The sequence below is a fragment of the Hylobates moloch genome, unplaced genomic scaffold, assembly GCF_009828535.3.
Source record: "Hylobates moloch isolate HMO894 unplaced genomic scaffold, HMol_V3 SCAFFOLD_12, whole genome shotgun sequence".
NCBI lineage: Eukaryota > Metazoa > Chordata > Mammalia > Primates > Hylobatidae > Hylobates > Hylobates moloch.
In genome coordinates this window covers 100,661,875-100,681,533 of record NW_026652287.1, presented here as the reverse complement: position 1 = coordinate 100,681,533, position 19,659 = coordinate 100,661,875, and the positions used below count along the sequence as shown (strand labels likewise).

Here is a 19,659-nt window from a genome sequence, read left to right as displayed (position 1 = left end):
TGTGTGTATATGTAGGTGTGTATATGTGTGTATATATGGGGTATGTGTGTGTATATGTGTGTATGGTGTGTGTATATGTAGGTGTGTATATGTGTGTATATATGGGGTATGTGTGTGTATATGTGTGTATGGTGTGTGTATATGTAGGTGTGTATATGTGTGTATATATGGGGTATGTGTGTGTATATGTGTGTATGGTGTGTATATATGTAGGTGTCTATATGTATGTATACATGGGGTATGTGTGTGTCTGTCTGTTCTTGTCCCTGGTTCTTGACTCATAATTCCATAACCCTTGGTACAGTCTTAATGTTAGGGCACTTTCAGCCTCAGAAGCAGGCCTCGGGAAGCAGAATCTCTGTCTCTCTCATCTTCTCTTGCCCTCCTTTCACCTGCCCAAAGCAGGACTCTCACTCCAGAGAGGGTCCTGCCCTGTACCTGTAGGAAGGAACGCTGCACTGAGAGACCAAGAAGAATCTGAATAGACAGGCCTTGAGTTTCCCCACTCAGTCTATTAGCATTAGATCAACTCTATTTGTCCAATCACATTTCAACACATTCGTGCATGCTTCAGTCACACCTATCCAATGAAGTCTCCACAAAAGGCCTAAGAAGACAGGGTGAGGAGAGCTTCCGGACAGCTGAACAAGAGGCAGCTGCTAGGAAGGTACGAAAGAACTCATCCACGTGCTGAAAAGGTGGCACACCCCAATTCCATGGGAACAGAAGCTCCTGTGCTTGGGACTCTTTCAACGCTAGCCCTACATATCTCTTCATCTGGCTGTTCATTAGTATCCTTTAAAATATCCTTTGTAATAAACTGGTGTATGCGTTTCCCTGAATTCTGAGTCAATCAAATACATTAATAGAAGCCAAAGAGTATAAGAACCCCAACCTGTAGAGGGTTGGCAAAAGGTCCCAGAGGCCTCGTCTTGTGGCTAGCGGGGCAGAGTGGGACAGTCTTGCTCACAGCCTGTGGAATCTGATGCCATCTGCAGGTAGTGTCAGAACTGAACTGCAGGACATCCAGCTGCTGTCTACTACAGCTTGCTTCTCCCTACACATTTAGTCACAAAGCTTTTTTTTTTTTTTTTTTTTTGAGACAGAGTCTTGCTCTGTCACCCAGGCTGGAGTGCGGTGGTGTGATCTCAGCTCATCACAGGTTCACAGCCTCCCAGGTTCAAGCGATTCCCCTTCCTCAGCCTCCTGAGTAGCTGGGATTACAGGCATGTGCCACCACACCCAGCTAATTTTTGTATTTTTAGTAGGAACAGGGTTACACCATGCTGGCCAGGCTGGTTTCGAACTCCTGGCATCAAGTGATCTACCCGCCTTGGCCTCCTAAAGTCCTGGGATTACAGGTGTAGGCCACCGCACCCGGCCAAGTCACAAAGTTTTCTGTGTTGATTATTGTTGTGGTGTGAGAGAAGAAAAATGAGTTGGTTTTGTACATTGACCCTAAGCACAATACTGTACCTAAATAGCCTCTGAAGATACCTGATAAACTAAGTATTTTATTCCTCCCCAGATTCCTATATTGAAATTCTGTTCCCCAATGTGATGGTATTAAGACATGAGGCCCTTGGAAGGTGATTAGGACATGAGCGAGGAGTGCTCAGCAATAGGACTAGTGCCTTATAAAAAGGATCCCAGAGAGCTCTCAGCTCCCTTTCACCATGTGTGGACATGGCACGAGGGTGGTTGACTGCAACCTGGAGGAGGGCCTCACCAGAACCTGCTTGCACTGGCACCCTGGTCTCAGACTTCCAGCTTCCAGAACTGTGAGAAATAAATGCTTGCTGTGGCTGGACACAGTGGGTGATGCCTGTAATCCCTGCAATTTGGGAGGTGGAAGTGGGAGGATTGCTTGAGCTCAGGAGTTTGATACCAGCCTGGGCAACATGGCAAGACCCTGTCTCTACAAAATATTAAAAAATTGGCTGGGTGTGGCGCCTCACGCCTGTAATCCCAGCACTTTGGGAGGCTGAGGCAGGCAGACTGCTTGAGCTCAGGAGTTGACGACCAGCCTGGGCAACATGGTGAAACATCGTATCTACCAAAAAAACAACAAAAAAGAGCCAGGTGTGGTGGCGGGCACCTGTAGTCCCACCTACTCAGAAGGCTGAGGTGGGAGGATTGCTTGAGCCCAGAAAGCAGAGGTTGAAGTGAGCCGAGATCGTGCCACTGCATTCCAACCTGGATGACAAAGCGAGACCCCATCTCAAAATAAAAATAAAAATAGGCCAGGCGCGGTGGCTCACGCTTGTAATCCCAGCACTTTGGGAGGCCGAGGCGGGCGGATCACGAGGTCAGGAGATCGAGACCACGGTGAAACCCCGTCTCTAGTAAAAATACAAAAAATTAGCCGGGCGTGGTGGCGGGCGCCTGTAGTCCCAGCTACTCGGAGAAGCTGAGGCAGGAGAATGGCGTGAACCCGGGAGGCGGAGCTTGCAGTGAGCCGAGATTGCGCCACTGCACTCCAGTCTGGGCGACAGAGAGAGACTCCGTCTCAAAAAAATAATAATAATAAAAATAAAAATAAAAATAAAAATATACAGCCACGTGTAGTGGCACACACCAGTAGCCCCAGCTACTTGGGAGGCTGGGATGGGAAGATTGCTTGAGCCCAGGGGGCTGAGGTTGCAGTGAGCTATGATCACACCACTGCACTCCAGCCGGGATGACAGAGTGAGACGCTGTCTCAAAAACAAAACAAAACAAAACAAAAACAATAAAAAAGGCCCAACACGGTGGCTCACATCTTGTAATCCAAGCACTTTGTGAGGCCAAGGTGGGAGGAGAGCTTGAGCTCATGAGATCAAGACCAGCCTGGGCAACATAGTGAGACCCTCTCTCTTAAAAAAAAATTAAAAAAAAATAAAAATTTTGTGCTTTTAGTCACACAGTTTATGGTACTTTGTTACAACAGACTGAATCAACTAAGACAAGAATTAAGAAGTGTGTGCAAAATAGATAAGAGACAGTTTAGTACAGAGAATGTGCTTAATAAGTGTGACCAGGCTCCTCTCTTCCTTCACTGAATAATCAATCAATTGTCATGTTGGATAGGATATTTACAAAATGTCTAATTCAATGGGATTTTTTTTTTTGAGACGGAGTCTCGCTCTGCCGCCCAGGCTGGAGTGCAGTGGCAAGGTCTCGGCTCACTGCACTCCACCTCCCGGGTTCACGCCATTCTCCTGCCTCAGCCTCCCGAGTAGCTGGGACTACAGGTGCCCGCCACCACACCTGGCTAATTTTTGTATTTTTACTAGAGACAGAGTTTCACCGTGTTAGCCAAGATGGTCTCGATCTCCTGACCTTGTGATCTGCCCACCTCGGCCTCCCAAAGTGCTGGGATTACAGGCGTGAGCCACTGCGCCTGGCCCACTGAGTCTTATAAACACATATGATTTAATTAAAAAAAAAAAAAAAAGATACTCACCTGACCTAAGATGTTTAACGATTCGTCTTCCTCCTCGGGGATGTTTTTTCTGAAGGATGCTGGCCTGGGGGAAACAGAACCAGAAGGGTAACATCTGCCATACCTAATAAAACCAATGAGAAATACGAGGCCCCGAGATGGAGTTTCTGGGAGATTCCTGAAAAGCACGCTGTGGTGACTGAGATGATGAAGCGTGGAGCTGCCCCTCTCCCTGTCTCCCACATCAGGGACCTGTCCCTCTACAGGAGGAATTCTACTCCTGAGGCCACTGTCTCCTGTCACTCAGGCGGCCTGCATGGACAACACTTCTGGCTCTGAAAGCGTCACCTCATGGCTGTTTCTGCCTTCTTGTTGGTGAATTTCCTGGCGAGGCTCAGGCGCTCACGTCCCTCCGTGGCCCTTGTTCTCAGGCAGGTACCGCTTGGTTAGGAGGTGAAGGCAGGGGAAGCAGCAGAGACGCTGGAGCTACAGGCTGTGCTGTCACACACACCTGCGTCACCCAGAAGGCCCGATCACCCATCCCAGCACAGAGACGCTGGAGCTACAGGTTGTGCTGTCACACACACCTGCGTCACCCAGAAGGCCCGATCATCCATCCCAGCACAACAAGCCTGCACAGACGGCTCAGCCTTACCACAGCACACACTGTCCTGAGACACATCTGCGCCCCTCATACCCACTAACGCTCAGCACGGCCACGCTGCTGGCCCCGCCATCCCACACAGTGCAAAGGCACATCTGTGGGCCACAGAGACCCGTCCTGATCGCCGCCCCCACATATCCCCCAGAACGCACCTCACAGAACAGAGTCCCCGGGACGCACTGCCGAGGTTCACAGGTGCGGGTTCCGTCGCCCCAAAGCCTCGGGAGCACCCCGGGCCCTAGTTATGGGGAAAGCCCGGCTGCATCACCCCACACTCTCTCCAGCAAGTGCGTCACCGCTAGAAGCTCTGTGCCCGTCTTCCCTTGGAGCCATGGGCGCCAATCTCACCTGCGCGGACTGGCGGAGACACAGCGGTTGCGTCACTGGTGCAGAAGCGCACCCAGCACGGCCCCCCTCACCCCCAATGACGCTCGCGTGCACCCGTGTCACAGTTACGGGGGATAGAGCCGCCGCGTCAGCCTCGCACTCCCACGCAAGTGCGTCGCACAGTCGGTCCCGCCACCCATGGAGGCCAGCGCGCATGCGCACCCCGGACTCGGGCCCGGCCTCGCACACGCAGCAGCCGGAGCGCGCAGGCAGCAGCAGAGCCCGACACGCATGTGCGTGCACACAGATCCTGACACGCATGTACACCCAGACCGCGACACGCACGTGTACGTGCACACAGACCCCCCAAAGCATGTGTGTGGCCAGACCTTGATACGCATGTGCGACCAGACCCCGACACACATGTGCGCGTGCACAGATGCTGACACATGAACACACTGACACGTGTGCGCGCACCCTTCCCACTCCTTCCTTCTTTGGCCTCTCCCGAAGCCACAAGCGCACTCGGCGGTCCCCCTACCCCTATGCTTGGCACGCACCCCCGGGTTCCTCCTAGGAAGCGAATGCCCTACTTAGGCCCAAACACACAGGGGCTTCGGGAAGGGGTAAGAGGCTTGAGGAGGGCGATGTCTGGGGAAACCAGAGCCCCAAGCCCCGTGTCCCAGCATGCAGCGCCTTAAGTTCCTGGGGGGGGCCTCTGGGAAACGTAGTCCGGGACGGTCCCAGGCAGGGGCCTCAGGGCGCGTTCCAGGCAGGCAGCCCCACAGAGTCCATCTTGCTCCCTGCAGACGCCCCTTCCCGGCTGGGAGAGGGGCTGTGTCACCCCAGCTGGGACCCTATCTGGCCTCTGGAGTGGGGTGATGCCGGGCGAGCCATGGCTGTCCTCAGAAGGGTATCCTCTCCTAGCCCCTCTGGAGCGTCACCTGGAATTCTCTGCAGGCCGCCAGCACAGGCTTGCCGGAGCTGCTATTCGGTGTCCCTTGCTTGCTGGATTCTAAACAATGTACAGGCAGCAGTTATGCCCCGTTAGTCATGCTCTCATTCCACACTAATGTCACAGGGTCTACAGGATGTTGCAGGTACTTAACCACAGTCTCATTTTGACTCAAAATCCCACTTTTTAGAATTTATCCCAAGGAAATAGCTAGAGTAGTACACACATGTATGCCCAATATGTGCGGAGATTATCTTGTGTGTGAAAGTTTTTCTTTTAAATTGTAGATTCTTAGGTAGTTGTACACACAATACTGAGAAAGCCTATGTATCTTTCACCTGGTTACCCCAATTGGTGATTGTAGTATACAGTATCACTGCCAGGACATTCACATTGACATCATCCATTGATGTTATGCAAATTTCACGACAGTAATTTTTTTTTTTTTTTTTTTTTTTTGTTGAGATGGAGTTTCGCTCTTGTTGTCCAGGCCAGGATTACAGGCATGAGCCACTGCACCCAGCCAAGACAGTAATTTTTAAAAATGAAAATCTTGCAGAAGATAGAGGAAAATATCACAGTACAGAATAAATTAGTCTGCTATATAATGGCATACAATACATTTACTAATAGTGATACTGATTCATGTAAATTGAAAGAATGTATCATTAATTACTAAGAGAGGAAGGTAGGTTTGAAAGGGTATGTATAATTTGGGAGGAGATTTTTGGTGAAATTAAGAACATAGGCTCTATAGTATAACTTTCAGAATGTCAATCTGAGCTCTAACAGTTATTAACTGCTGGTTTCCTCACTAGTAAAATTGGGATAATAATACTATAAGGTAGGACTGTCTCAACTATTAAATATCAGAATATCTAATACATACAGTACTATGTAAAGATTTTTTAAGTTTGTGGTTACTATTGAAGATCAGTAACATTACACTGATCCTGAATCCAGTTTTAAAAAAGAAACTCATCTGCTGTTTTTATTTTAATTTTTTTGAAACAGGGTCTCGCTTTGTCACCCAGGCTGGAGAGTAGTAGCGCAATCTCAGCCACACTGCAACCTCTGCCTCCTAGGCTGAAGTCATCCTCCCACCTTAGCCTCCCAAGAGCTGGGACTACAGGTGCACGCCACCATGTCTGGCTAGTTTTTGTAATTTTTTTCTTTTTTTTTGGTAGTGACGGGGTCTTGTTATGCTGCCCAGGCTGGTCTTGAACTCCTGAGCGCAAGCAATCTGCCTCCTTGGCCTCCCAAAGTGCTGGGATTACAAGCAAGGGCCACTGCACCTGGCCTGCTGTTTTTTTCTTATGCTAAAATATGTACTTGTCAAACCAGCTGTCAATATAGCGAATGCTAACTGAAAAGAGCTTTCAGAGCCTGATGTTAAGAATGAAATTTGTTTTGTTTAAGCACCTAGTTAGGTAAAAAGATTCTAAGACACATAAGGAGGAAATGTTCCCTCTCACAAGCAAGTAGGGGAACAGAGAGATGATTCTGCATCAAAAATTGTGCTCAAATAATATGATCTTAGAAGATGCCAAACTGGGAACATTAGCAAGAGGATGAATCATGTGTTCCATGTGTTATAGGACATTTATGCAAACCATTTTAATTGCCATCGTATTCAATTTCACTGATCCTGGATTTGTTATTTGTATAGTGGGTATTTTTCACTTGTACATATAATCATGGAAATGTTACTTATACAGGCAGATTTGTAAGGCAACAGGGGTCAGTGATTACTGTCATCGTCTTTGAAAGAACCATTAAAATCACAGAAAACTTAATTCTGAAAGGCTGTAGAGCCATCCTTCAGTATCCAGATTTGTTCCAGAACCCCCCTGGATATCAAAATCCTCGAATGCTTAAGACCCTTATACGAAGTGGTGTAGTATCTGCACATAACCTATCCACATCCTCCCGTACATCTTAGATCATCTCTAGATTCTTTATAAATATCTAATATACATGCTATGCTAATAATTTTCATACTGTATTGTTTAGAATAATGAGAAGAAAAGTCTGTACATGTTCAATACACATGTTTGCATCTGTAAAATAGGATGCAAACATCCTATTTTTTTTCCCAAGGATATTTTTGATCTGTGGTTGAATCCACAGATGCAGAACTCATTCCAAGGGTGCACTATATTTTTTGATAATTTGTTGCCATGGGATTAGTTTCAGATGATGTGTCTCTAATCCTATAAGGTGTAAATATATGAGAGGTTTTCCAAAACAAGACAAAGATCACTGGCACGCCCCTCCTGTCCCCACATGCTCACAAGTATAATGTGACCCGTGGCTGGGCTAGATGCCTTTTACAAACTACCATTTGGAAAGTCTTTGATTCATTTACTTTATCAATTAGAAGAATTTAATGTTCCAGAAACAAAAGCACACACGTGTTTAGAGGGAAAGTGGAGGACTATAAACATATATACCAAAATATGATTAACAGTAATTATCTCTAGATGGAATTATGGGTAATCAATTTTGAGATTCTTCTTTATGAACTCCTTAGAGGACTGAATTTTTTTGCAGTTGGCCTGCATTACTCCCATTATAAGAAATGAAAGTTAGGGGAGTCCTAATTTTTAAAAATGATTGGCCAGGCGTGGTGGCTCAAGCCTGTAATCCCAGCACTTTGGGAGGCTGAGGTGGGTGGATCACGAGGTCAGGAGTCGTTTGAGACCAGCCTGACCAACATGGTGAAACCCCATCTCTACTAAAAAATACAATAATTAGCCAGGCATAGTGGTGCACACTACTCAGGAGGCTGAGAGGTAGGAGAAGCGCTTGAACCCGGGAGGCGGAGGTTGGGCCGAGATTGCACCACTGCACTCCAGACTAGGTGACAGAGCAAGACTCTGTCTCAAAGAAAAAGATTAACAGCCAGGCATGGTGGCTCATGCCTGTAATCTCAGCACTTTGGGAGGCCGAGGTGGGCAGGTCACTTGAGGTCAGGAGTTTGAGACCAGTATGGCCAACATGGCAAAACCCCATCTCTACTAAAAACACAAAAATTAGCCTGGCGTGGTGGCAGGAGCCTGTAATCCCAGCTACTCGGGAGGCTGAGGCAGGAGAATCGCTTGAACTTGGGAGGCAGAGGTTGCAGTGAGCGGAGATCGGGCCACTGCACTCCAGCATGGGTGATAGAGCGAGACTCCATCTCAAAAAAAAAAAAAAAAAAAAAAGACAAAATAGACTTTAAATCAAAAACTGTAAGGAGAGGCAAAGAATGTCACTATATAATAAGATCAGTCCATCAGTCAAGATGATGTATTGATTATAGATATGTATGCATCCAGCATGCGAGCTCTTAAATACATAAAGCAAACATTAACAAATCTCAAGGGAGGGTTAGATTTTAATACAATGATAAAGCAGGACTTCAAATCCTACTTTCAACAAAGGGAAGGTCATTTGGACAGAAAATCAACAAGTAAAACACTGGACCTGAATTACACTTTAGACCAAATGGACCTAATAGTTGTATTCTGCACCATCTATGTAACAGTGGCAGCATGTACATTCCTCTCAAGTACACATGAAACATTCTCCAGGATAGATCATGGTAGGTCATGATACAAATCTTAAGAAATTTACAATGACTGAACTCATATGAATGATCTTTTCCAACCACAAGGGCATAAAGCTAGAAATCAATAACGGGAGAAATTCAGGTAAATTAAAAAATATGTGGATATTAAGCGACATGATGCTGAACAACCAACAGGCCAGGGAAGAAACTGTAAAAATATTTTGAGACAAACGTAAATGTAAACACAACATCCTCAAATCTTAAAGAATGCAAGAGAGGCAGTTCTAAGCCGGAAGTTTATAGCAGTAAATACTTATATCACGAAAGAAGGAAGATCTCAAACAAACATTTCGAGGAACCAGAAAATGAACAAATGGAGTCTCAAGATAGGAAGGAAGGAAATAATAAAGATTAGAGCAAAAAAATAAATAAAATACAGACTGGAAAACAATATGAAAAGTTTTTTTTTTTTTTTTGAGACAGAGCCCCCACTGTTCCCATACATAGGATTTCTAATGTTAGAATCATGAGGCTTTTAAGAATTGCATAAGATGTTTCTCAGGTCCCAAATTCCAGTGAAATAGCTGATGCCAAGCAGTCTGAAGACATCCACAGAGGAACAGAATCAGCATGAGAATAGTTTCTTCATCTTCCTGTCTCATGACTCCACACTGCACTCTTCAACCAGTGATTTCCACACTTTAAAACCCTTAAAAACCCTAGCTCCAAACTCCTTGGGAGGACGGATTTCATTTTCATCCTGCCTCCTTGTTCTGCAGCCTTACAGTAAACCTTCTTTCTTTGCTGCAACCTGCTGTATTGACATGCTGTGCTCATGGGGCAACAGACCTATTACGCTTATAATACTGGCACGAAAACACACACAATGGAAGAACAGAGCCCAGAAACAAATCCAAACTCATGGTCAACTGATCTTTGACAAAGGTGCCAACATCACACAATGGGGAAAGGATGATCTCTTAAATAAATGGTGTTGGGAAAACTGGATATTTGCATGCAGAAGAATGCAACTGGACCCTTATTTTACTTCACAGAGAAAAATGAGGCCAGGTGCGGTGGCTCACCTGAGGTCAGGAGTTTAAGACCAGCCTGGCCAACACGGGGAACTCCGTCTCTACTAAAAATACAAAAACTAGCCAGGTGTGGTGGCAGGAGCCTGTAATCTCAGCTACTCAGGAGGCTGTGGGAGGAGAATCACTGGAACCTGGGAGGTGGAGGTTGCAGTGAGCAGAGATCGTGCCACTGCACTCCAGCCTGGGTGACAGAGTGAGACTTAGTCTCAGAAAAAAAAAAAAAAAAGAAGAAAAAGAAAAAAAGAAAAATGAAGTCAAAATGGATTAAAGACATAAAAGTAAGACCCGAAACTATAAAACTACTGGGAGAATACATAGGGAAAATTCTCCTTCACATCGCCCTGGGCAATGAGTTTTTAGCTATCACACCAGAAATCATCCTACAAAAGCAAAAATAAGCAAATGGGACTATGTTAAACTAAAAATCTCCTGCACAGCAAAGGAAACAACAAAATGAAAAGGTAGCCTACGGACTGGGAGAGACTGTTTCAAACCATATATCTGATAAGGGGTTAACATCCAAAATAGGGCTTGGCATGGTGGCTCACACCTGTAATCCCAGAACTTTGGAAGGCCGAGATGGGAGGATGGCTTGAGCCCAGGAGTTTAAGATCAGCCTGGGCAACATGGTGAGACCCCATATCTACAAAAAATTGAAAAACTGGCCAGGCACCGTGGCTCACACCTGTACTCCCGGCACTTTGGGAGGCCGAGGCAAGTGGATCATGAGGTCAGGAGATCGAGACCATCCTGGCTAACACGGTGAAACCCTGTCTCTACTAAAAATACAAAAAAAAAAAAATTAGCTGGGCATGGTGGCACGCGCCTGTAATCCCAGCTACTCGGAGGCTAAGGCAGGAGAATCGCTTGAACCTAGGAGGTGGAGGTTGCAGTGAGCCGAGATCGCACCACTGCACTACAGCCTGGGTGACAGAGGGAGACTCCATCTCAAAAAAAAGAAAAAAAAAGAAAAGAAAAGAAAAGAAAAATTAGCCAGGCATGATGGCATGTGCCTGTAGTCCCAGCTACTCGGGAGGCTGAGGTAGGAGGATTGCTTGGGTCCAGGAGGTGGAGGATGCAGTGAACTGTGATTGCACCACTGCACTTCAGCCCGGATGACAGAGCAAGACCCTGTCTAGAAAACGAACAAACAAACAAAAAAAACAAACAAAAATGACAAAACATTGAACTCAAACAACTTAACAGCAAAAAACCAAATAACTCTGATAATAAATGGGCAGAAAACTTGAACAGCCATTTCTTAATAGAACACATACAAATCGCTATAGGTCTGTGAAAAATTCCTCAAGATCACTACTATTATTCCGGGCAACACAAAGTTAAACCACAATGAGATATTACCTCATACATGTAAGAATGGCTTTTATTAAAAAACAAAACAAAACAAATAACACATTAGCAAGGCTGTGAGGAAAAGAGTACCCTTATACACTGTTGGTTAGAATGTAAATTAGTATAGCCATTATGGAGAATGCTATGGAGATGCCTCAAAAAACTAAAACTATCAGATGACGCAGCAATCCCACTCTGGGTATATATCCAAAGAAAATGAAATTAGTATGTCATAGCGATACCTGTGCTCCCATGTTCACTGCAGTAGCATTATTCACAGTAGCCAAGATAAGGAATCAACCTACATACTCATCAGGAGTTAATAAAGAAAGTGTGGTAGAGATAACACAATGCAATGCTATCCAGCCTTTACAAAGAAGGAAATCCTGTTATTGTGACAACATGGATAAATGTGGAGGACATCGTACTAAGTGAAATAAGCTAGACACAGACAAATCCTGCATGATGTCATTTACATGTGGAGTGTAAAAAAAATCAAACTCACAGAAGAAGAGAGGTGGTTGTCGGGCTGGGAGGGTGATGGGGAATGAGAAGATTAAAGAAGATAAAGTGGGAATAATTTCTGGAGATTTATTGTCTATCATGGTGACTAAATATAATGCATAATATTGTATGCTTTAAATATGCCAAGAGAGTAGATTTAAATGTTCTCATTGCACATATGATTATCAGTGAGTTGAGGGAGGGATATGTTAATCAGCCTGATTTAATCCACAGTATAAACACAGATCAAAGCCTCTGTAGACTGTAAACATACACAAATTGCCATTGAAGACATCTGCCAACCTCTGCCGTAGATCGGGAACTCATAGTCAACATTAAACCATATGGTTTCCCACAGTTCACACAAAGGGGGAACTCAAGAAAAACGGAAGCTGTCCGCCCAAAGAAGTCCAAGTTAATAGAACAAATTTCGATTTACTGCATATTGAAAAACATCTCTGCCTTTGATGACACAGAAATTTGCTCAAACTCCACTCTTAAAAGCCTCACAAAACTGACAACTTTGCCAAGTACAGACTAAACAAACTAACTTTCTCTTTTCTTGTGCTCTAAAAATCAGTCCCATGGAAAAGACCAAAGATATCTGTGTTTGAATCCACCTAAAAACGAATCCCTTCCTTACCCAAGCACACTGTAAAATAAAGCGTGCTAACATGAACCTCTAGGAGGGAGTTTTGTTTTTTTTTTTTGAGGAGGGTTTTTTCTATACCATCAGATCTTAGAAAACCAGAGCACACAGCAGGACGTCAATAATTTGACAAATGGGTTTGTGAATACTCAAAAGAAGAGGGCTGGCCAACCAGGGGTAGAGAGAGGAATACACCTGCATGGCCCTTGCTATACCCTCTGGGGAGGAATTACTGGGATAAATTGCTATTAGGGAGGATATTTGGGGCCATAAAGAGTAAAGAGTCCTAAGTTATATAAACACAAATCATTTAATGAACAAAAAAGGTAACTCATGTGGAGAGTTACTTTCAGATATATAATATTAGGTCAGTGCAAAAGCAATTGACATTAGAGGTAATGGCAAAAACAGCAATTACTTTTGCACCAACCTAAATAATAATTTTTCCCCCTCAGGATGCTTTTTCTGAAGGATGCTAGCCTAGGGGAAAGGAAGAATGAGACCCTAGGGTCTTTCTGGAGCACAGGCTGCATTAGCAAATACCCTCCAGGGCACGCCTGCCCCCAGGCCACAGACGAAACCAATCGGAATTGAGAGGACACTGGCATTTGTGAATTTCAGAGTTCTTAGGGACTAACCTGTATTTACTGAATTCTAGAACACGTGATTCTCCGGACACCCACCTACCAAGTCAGTCACCTCTCCCTCCACAAGGACTCCCACTCCTGAGGCTTCCTGTTACTGCAACACAGGAGCCTGTACGGAGAGCACGTCTGGCTTGAACACTTATCTATGGCGATGGCTATGCCCTTTGTGTTGGTTCAGTTAATGACAGGGTCCTGGCTCTCATGTCCCACTAGGGGCCGCTGCTCTCAGGCAGGTACCACATGGTTGGAAGGTGAAGGCAGAGGAAGCCCAGAGACAATGGGAATACAAGTGGCAGACTGTGAGTCAGTGACTGTCTAGGACTGTGGCTGGGTGATCGGGAGTGTGGCCTACTGAGTGTCCATGAGTGGATGTGACAGGGGCTGTGTCACCCCAGTTGGGACCCCATCTGGCCTCTTGAGTGGGGTGACGCTGGGCAAGCCACGGCTGTTCTCAGAAGGGTATCCTCTCCTAGGCCCTCTGGGGCGTCACCTGGAATTCTCCACAGGCCACCAGCACAGGCTGCCCGAGCTGCTATTCGGTGTCCCTTGCTTGCTGGATTGTAAACAATGTGCAGGCAGCAGTTATGCTCTGTTAGTCACGCTCTCATTCCAAGTACTAACGTCACAGGGTGTGGCATAGTGCGGGCCCTTAACAAACATCTAATTTTGACTCAAAATTCCACATGTGGAATTTATGGGTCCAGGAGGAGGAAACAGTTAGAAAGACAAGAAAAGAGTTAGAAGTACACAAATGTATGTGAAAGAGCGATCAAGAAAAATTTTTTTCTAGGAAAGTTATTTTTCTAAAAACCTGAGATAACTGTAGATTCACATGTAGTTGTAAATAATAATACAGAGGGCCGGGCGCGGTGGCTCACGCTTGTAATCCCAGCACTTTGGGAGGCCGAGGCGGGCGGATCACGAGGTCAGGAGATCGAGACCACAGTGAAACCCCGTCTCTACTAAAATTACAAAAAATTAGCCGGGCGTGGTGGCGGGCGCCTGTAGTCCCAGCTACTCGGAGAGGCTGGGGCAGGAGAATGGCGTGAACCCGGGAGGCGGAGCTTGCAGTGAGCCGAGATTGCGCCACTGCACTCCAGCCTGGGCGACAGAGCGAGACTCTGTCTCAAAAAAAAAAAAATAATAATAATAATAATAATACAGAGAGATCCAGTGCACCCTTAACCTGACTTATACCAGTAGTGATACCTTATAAAACTACAGTACAGGCCGGGCATGGTGGCTCAGGCCTGTAATCCCAGCACTTTTGGAGGCCAAGGCAGGCAGATCACAAATTTGAGACCAGCCTGGCCAACATGGTGAAACCCCGTCTCTACTAAAAATACAAAAATTAGCTGGCTATGGTGGTGGGAACCTGTAATCCCAGCTACTCAGGAGGCTGAGGCAGAGAATTGCTTGAACCCAGAAGGTGGAGGTTGCAGTGAGCCGAGATCGTGCCACTGCACTCCAGCCTGGGTGACAGAGAAAGACTCCGTCTCAAAAAAAAGAAAAACAAAACTACAGTACAGTATCACAGCCAGGATACTGACATAGATTCCCTCCTTGATCTTATCTACGATTTCCAGAGAATATAGTTTCAACAATGAAAAAAATAGCAATATCTCACAGTAGAGGATAGATTAAATTATGGTCTGCTATATGATAGCATGGAATACTAATAATATTGATTCTTTTTTTTTTTTTTGAGACGGAGTCTTGCTCTATTGCCCAGGCTGGAGTGCAGTGGCGTGATCTCGGCTCACTGCAAGTTCCGCCTCCGGGTTCACGCCATTCTCCTGCCTCAGCCTCCTGAGTGCTGGGACTACAGGTGCCCACTACCTCGCCCGGCTAATTTTTTGTATTTTTAGTAGAGATGGGGTTTCACAGTGTTAGCCAGGATGGTCTCATCTCCTGACCTCGTGATCCCCCCACCTTGGCCTCCCAAAGTGCTGGGATTACAGGCATGAGCCACCATACCCGGCCTAATAATATTCATTCTTATTGAGAATTTTTTTTTTTTTTTTTTGAGACGGAGTCTTGCTCTGGCCAAGCTGGAGTGCAGTGGCGCAATCTCGGCTCACTGCAACCTCCGCCTCCCAGGTTCAAGCGATTCTCCTGCCTCAGCTACCTGAGTAGCTGGGACTACAGGTGCATGCCACCACGCCCAGCCAATTTTTGTATTTTTAGTAGAGATGGGATTTCACCATGGTGGCCAGGACGGTTTCGATCTCCTGACCTTGTGATCCGCCCACCTCGACCTCCCAAAGTGCTGGGATTACAGCCGTGAGCCACTGCGTCTGGCTTGAGAAAATTTTTATAATGAATTATCAAGTGAAGAAGGTAGATTAAAAAGGTGTATATAATTTGGGCAGAGATATTTTGGTGAAATTAAGAATACAGGTTGTGTGGTCTGACTTCAGAGATGTGAATCTGAACTCTGGCAGTTAGCCTCATAGTGTCTGTTTCGTCACTGATAAAATGGAATAAAAATACTACACGGTATGATTGTTACAACTGGCAAGTATGATAATCTATATAAAACACTCAATAATATGTAACATTTGTGTAATAGAAGTTACCTGTTATTACTGAAGACCAACTCACGTTGGCCAATCTCCTTGCTTTTTTTCTTTTAAAAAAATTTTCTTTTTATAGTTTTTATTTTTAAAAAATTCATAATAAGGCTGGGCATGGTGGCTCATGCCTGTAATCCCGGCACTTTGGGAGGCCACGGCAGGTGGATCACGAGGTCAGGAGTTTGAGACCAGCCTGGCCAACGTAGTGAAACCCCGTCTCTACCAAAGATACAAAAAACTAGCTGGGCATGGTGGTACGCACCTGTAATCCCAGCTACTCAGGAGGTTGAGGCAGGAGGATTGCTTGAATTGGAAGGTGGAGGTTCAGTGAACCGAGATTGTGGCATTACACTCCAGCCTGGGAGACAGGGCGAGACTCTGTCTCAAAAAAAATAAAAAAATTCATAATAGAGACAGGGTCTCACCATGTTGCCCAGGTTGGTCTTGAACTTGTGGGCTCAAGTGATCCTCCTGCCTCACAGCCTGACAAAGTGCTTTGGATTACAGGTGTGAGCCACCACGCTTGGCCCCCTCCTTTTTTTTCTAATGGTAAAATGTGCCGCTGGGCGAGGTGGCTCATGCCTGTAATCCCAGCACTTTCGGAGACTGAGGCAGGTGGATCACCTGAGGTCGGGAGTTCAAGACCAGCCTGACCAACATGGAAAAACCCTGTCTCTACTAAAAATACAAAATTAGCTGGGCGTGGTGGCACTTGCCTGTAATCTCAGCTACTTAAGAGGCTGAAGCAGGAGAATCGCTTGAACCCGGGAGGCAGAGGTTGCGGTCGGTGAGCCGCGATTGCGCCACTGCACTCCAGCCTAGGCAACAAGAGCAAAACTCTGTCTCAAGAAAAACAAAAGTGCCTTCCTTGAACCTGCTGTCTGTGTAATCAATATTAACCAAAAATAACATTCAGAGTCTGATGTTAAGAATGAAATTCATTTTAACAAAATGAATACATTAGCAAAAGAGATTCTAAGAAATATAAAGAGGAAATGTTCCCTTTCCATCAGCAACTAGGGGGACAGAGACATTGTTCTGCATAAACAAATCTAATTTAATGACTCTAATCCGAGAAGATGCCAATTTGAGAACATTAGCAAGAGGCTGAATCTTGTGTTCCACGTGATAAGGGAGATACGTATGAGATACTGTCATCTAATTCTTTTTCTATCTTGGAAATGTTACTTATACAGCCCATATTTGTTACTTGTAAAAATAATCTTGCTTATGTTACATGGAAAGTCCATATCTGCCAGGCACCCAGTGATTAGTGTTCATGGTGATTACTGTGATGTCCTGGGAAAGGAACATTAATTCTATAACCCAATTCTAAAAGGCTGTCTTTCTTGAAAATTTGTTACCATAGGTTAGATTCAGATGATGTATTTCTAATCCTACAAGGTAGAAATATGTGAGATATTTCAAAGCAAGGCAAAGATCACTGGCATAGCCCTTCCCCTCCCAACACACACACACACAGGTGTAATGAGACTCATGGCTGGGTTGGATTCCTTTTATAAATTAAGATTTGGAGTCTTTGACTCATTTATGATGAATTAGCAAGATTCAATACTCCAAAAACAAAACACACACATGCTTAGAGGCAAAGAAGAGGACTAGAAACATAAATACCATTTCAAATGGGTTTTTTGCTCGGTCATGCAGGTCCGCCCATGGGTTCGCCTTTTCCTGCCTCAGCCTCCGGTAGTGGGATACAGGCCCGCCACCTTGCCAGTAGAGACGGGGTTTCACCGGGTTAGCCAGGATGGTCTCAATCTCCTGACCTCGTGATCCACCCGCCTTGGCCTCCCAAATTGCTGGGATTACAGGCGTGAGCCACAGCGCCCGGCCTCAAATGTTTTTTTCTTGTTTTTTTTTTTTGAGACATTGTCTCCCTTTGTCGCCCAGGCTAGAGTGCAGTGGCGTAATCATGGCTCACTGCAGCCTGGAGCCCCTAAGCTCAAGTGATCCTCCCACCTCAGCCTTCTGAGTAGCTGAAACTATAGGTATGCATCACCATGCCTGGCTAATTTTTTTCAATTTTTTATTTTAGTAGAGATGGAGTCTCACTGTTGCCCAGGCTGGTCTCAAACTCCTGGCCTCAAGTGATCGTCCCACTTTGGCCTCCCAAAGTGCTGGCCATTTAAAATGTTAATCAGTGATTATCTCTGGATGGTACAATTATGGGTAATTTGGAGATTCTTCTTTAAGGGCTCCTTAGGGACTGTTTTTTTCTTTGCCCCCAGCAGGCCTGTGTTAATCCTATTATAAGAAATATAACGAGATAGGAGCAGGGTACAGTGGCTTGTGCCTATAATCCCAGGTACTTGAGAGGCTGAGGTGGGAAGATCACTTTAGCCCAGGAGACTGAGGCTGCTGTGAACTATTATCAACCCACTGCACTCCAGCATAGGCAACAGAACACAACCTTGTCTATAAGGAAACAAAATAAAACAAAACAAAAATACATAAAAAAAAGAAATATAGGCTGGGTGTGGTGGCTCACGCCTGTAATCCCAGCACTTTGGGAGGCCGAGGCAGGCTAATTAATCACCTGAAGTCAGGAGTTCGAGACCAGCCTGATCAACAAGGAGAAACCCCGTTTCTACTAAAAATACAAAAATTAGCTGCGGATAGTGGCTTGTACCTGTGATCCCAGCTACTCGAGAGGCTGAGGCGGGAGAATCACTTGAATCCGGGAGGTGGAGGTTGCAGTGAGCCAAGATTGTGTCACTGCGCTCCAGCATGGTCAACAGAGCAAGACTCCATCTCAATTACAGAAAACAAAAACAAAACAAAACAAAAAACAGACTATCTCCTAGAGCCTCCAGGCACACACCCCTCCTAGAGCCCTGCCAACATCTTGGTTTTGGCCCAGTGAGACCCACATCAGACTTCTGACCTCTAGGATAGCAAGATAATATATTTGTGTTGTATTAAGCTAATAAATCTGTGGTAATTTGTTAAAGCAGGAGAAATAAACTGATAAGAGCCTTAGTATTGAAAAAAGTGTCACTGAAACAGGTATAACCTTCCTGTTTCAAAACATGTTTTCACTCAGTTTCAGTTAATACAATCAGACCCTCAACACGATAATGTAGCTAAATTGCCTCTGTAGGCATCTTTATTAACTGAATATTTTGTCCCGTCCCCGACAATTTCTTACATTAAAATCCTTTCCCCCAATGCGATACAATTAGAAGGTGGGGCCTTTGGGAGGTGATTAGGTCATGAGGGTGGAACCCTCAGGAATGGAATTAGTGCCTTATGAAAAGGACCTCAGAGAGCTCGCATCTCTCTTTCCTCCATGAGAGGACACAGCAAGATGGTGACAGTCTCCAACCTGGAAGAGGGCCCTCATCAGAACTTGACCATGCTGGCACCCTCTTCTCAGACTTCCAGCCTCCAGAACTGTGAGCAATAAATGGTTGTTGTTTCAGCCATCAGTCTACGGTACTTTGCTACACCAGTCTATGGTACTTTGTTACAGACTAAGGTAAGAATAAATTAAGGAGTGTGTGCAAAACACAAGAGAGTATGGTACAAAAATGTGCTCAATAAATGTGGCCAGGCTCCTCTCTTCTGAAGGATTCATGAATAATCCTAAATAATATACTGTCATGTTGGATAAGGTATTTACAAAAATCTTATTCAATGGAATTTCTAGGCAATTGAAGCATTTCCTTCATTTACTATTGTTAATAACTATTAGCAGTGTTTAATATTATGTCAGGTGCATTTTTCTTTCTTATAGCTATAACTAAACTTACTTCTTTGTAGCTGCAGAGCATTCCATGAAATGAATGTGGTATAATTACTTAACGATTTCCACCATCCTGAACAATAATTGTGGTCAAGGTACACAGTCTTCGATTCTAGACCAATGGGTCTAAATGTCTTTGGGGCATGT

General features: G+C 45.1%; 1 protein-coding gene across 4 annotated transcripts in view; it reads right to left on the bottom strand.

The window, feature by feature from the left end:
- ZNF331 (zinc finger protein 331) overlaps positions 1–19,659 on the bottom strand; it is a 58,448-nt gene that overhangs the window by 19,373 nt on the left and 19,416 nt on the right. For 2 of the 4 annotated variants that reach the window (XM_032171048.3, XM_032171049.3), the window contains one exon: positions 3,446–3,509. The gene's annotated coding sequence lies outside the window, so the exon portion shown is untranslated. Of the gene's footprint in view, positions 1–3,445; positions 3,510–4,240; positions 4,318–4,436; positions 4,463–19,659 lie in introns of those variants that run through there. The other 2 variants (XM_032171051.3, XM_032171050.3) reach the window with 2 other exon arrangements.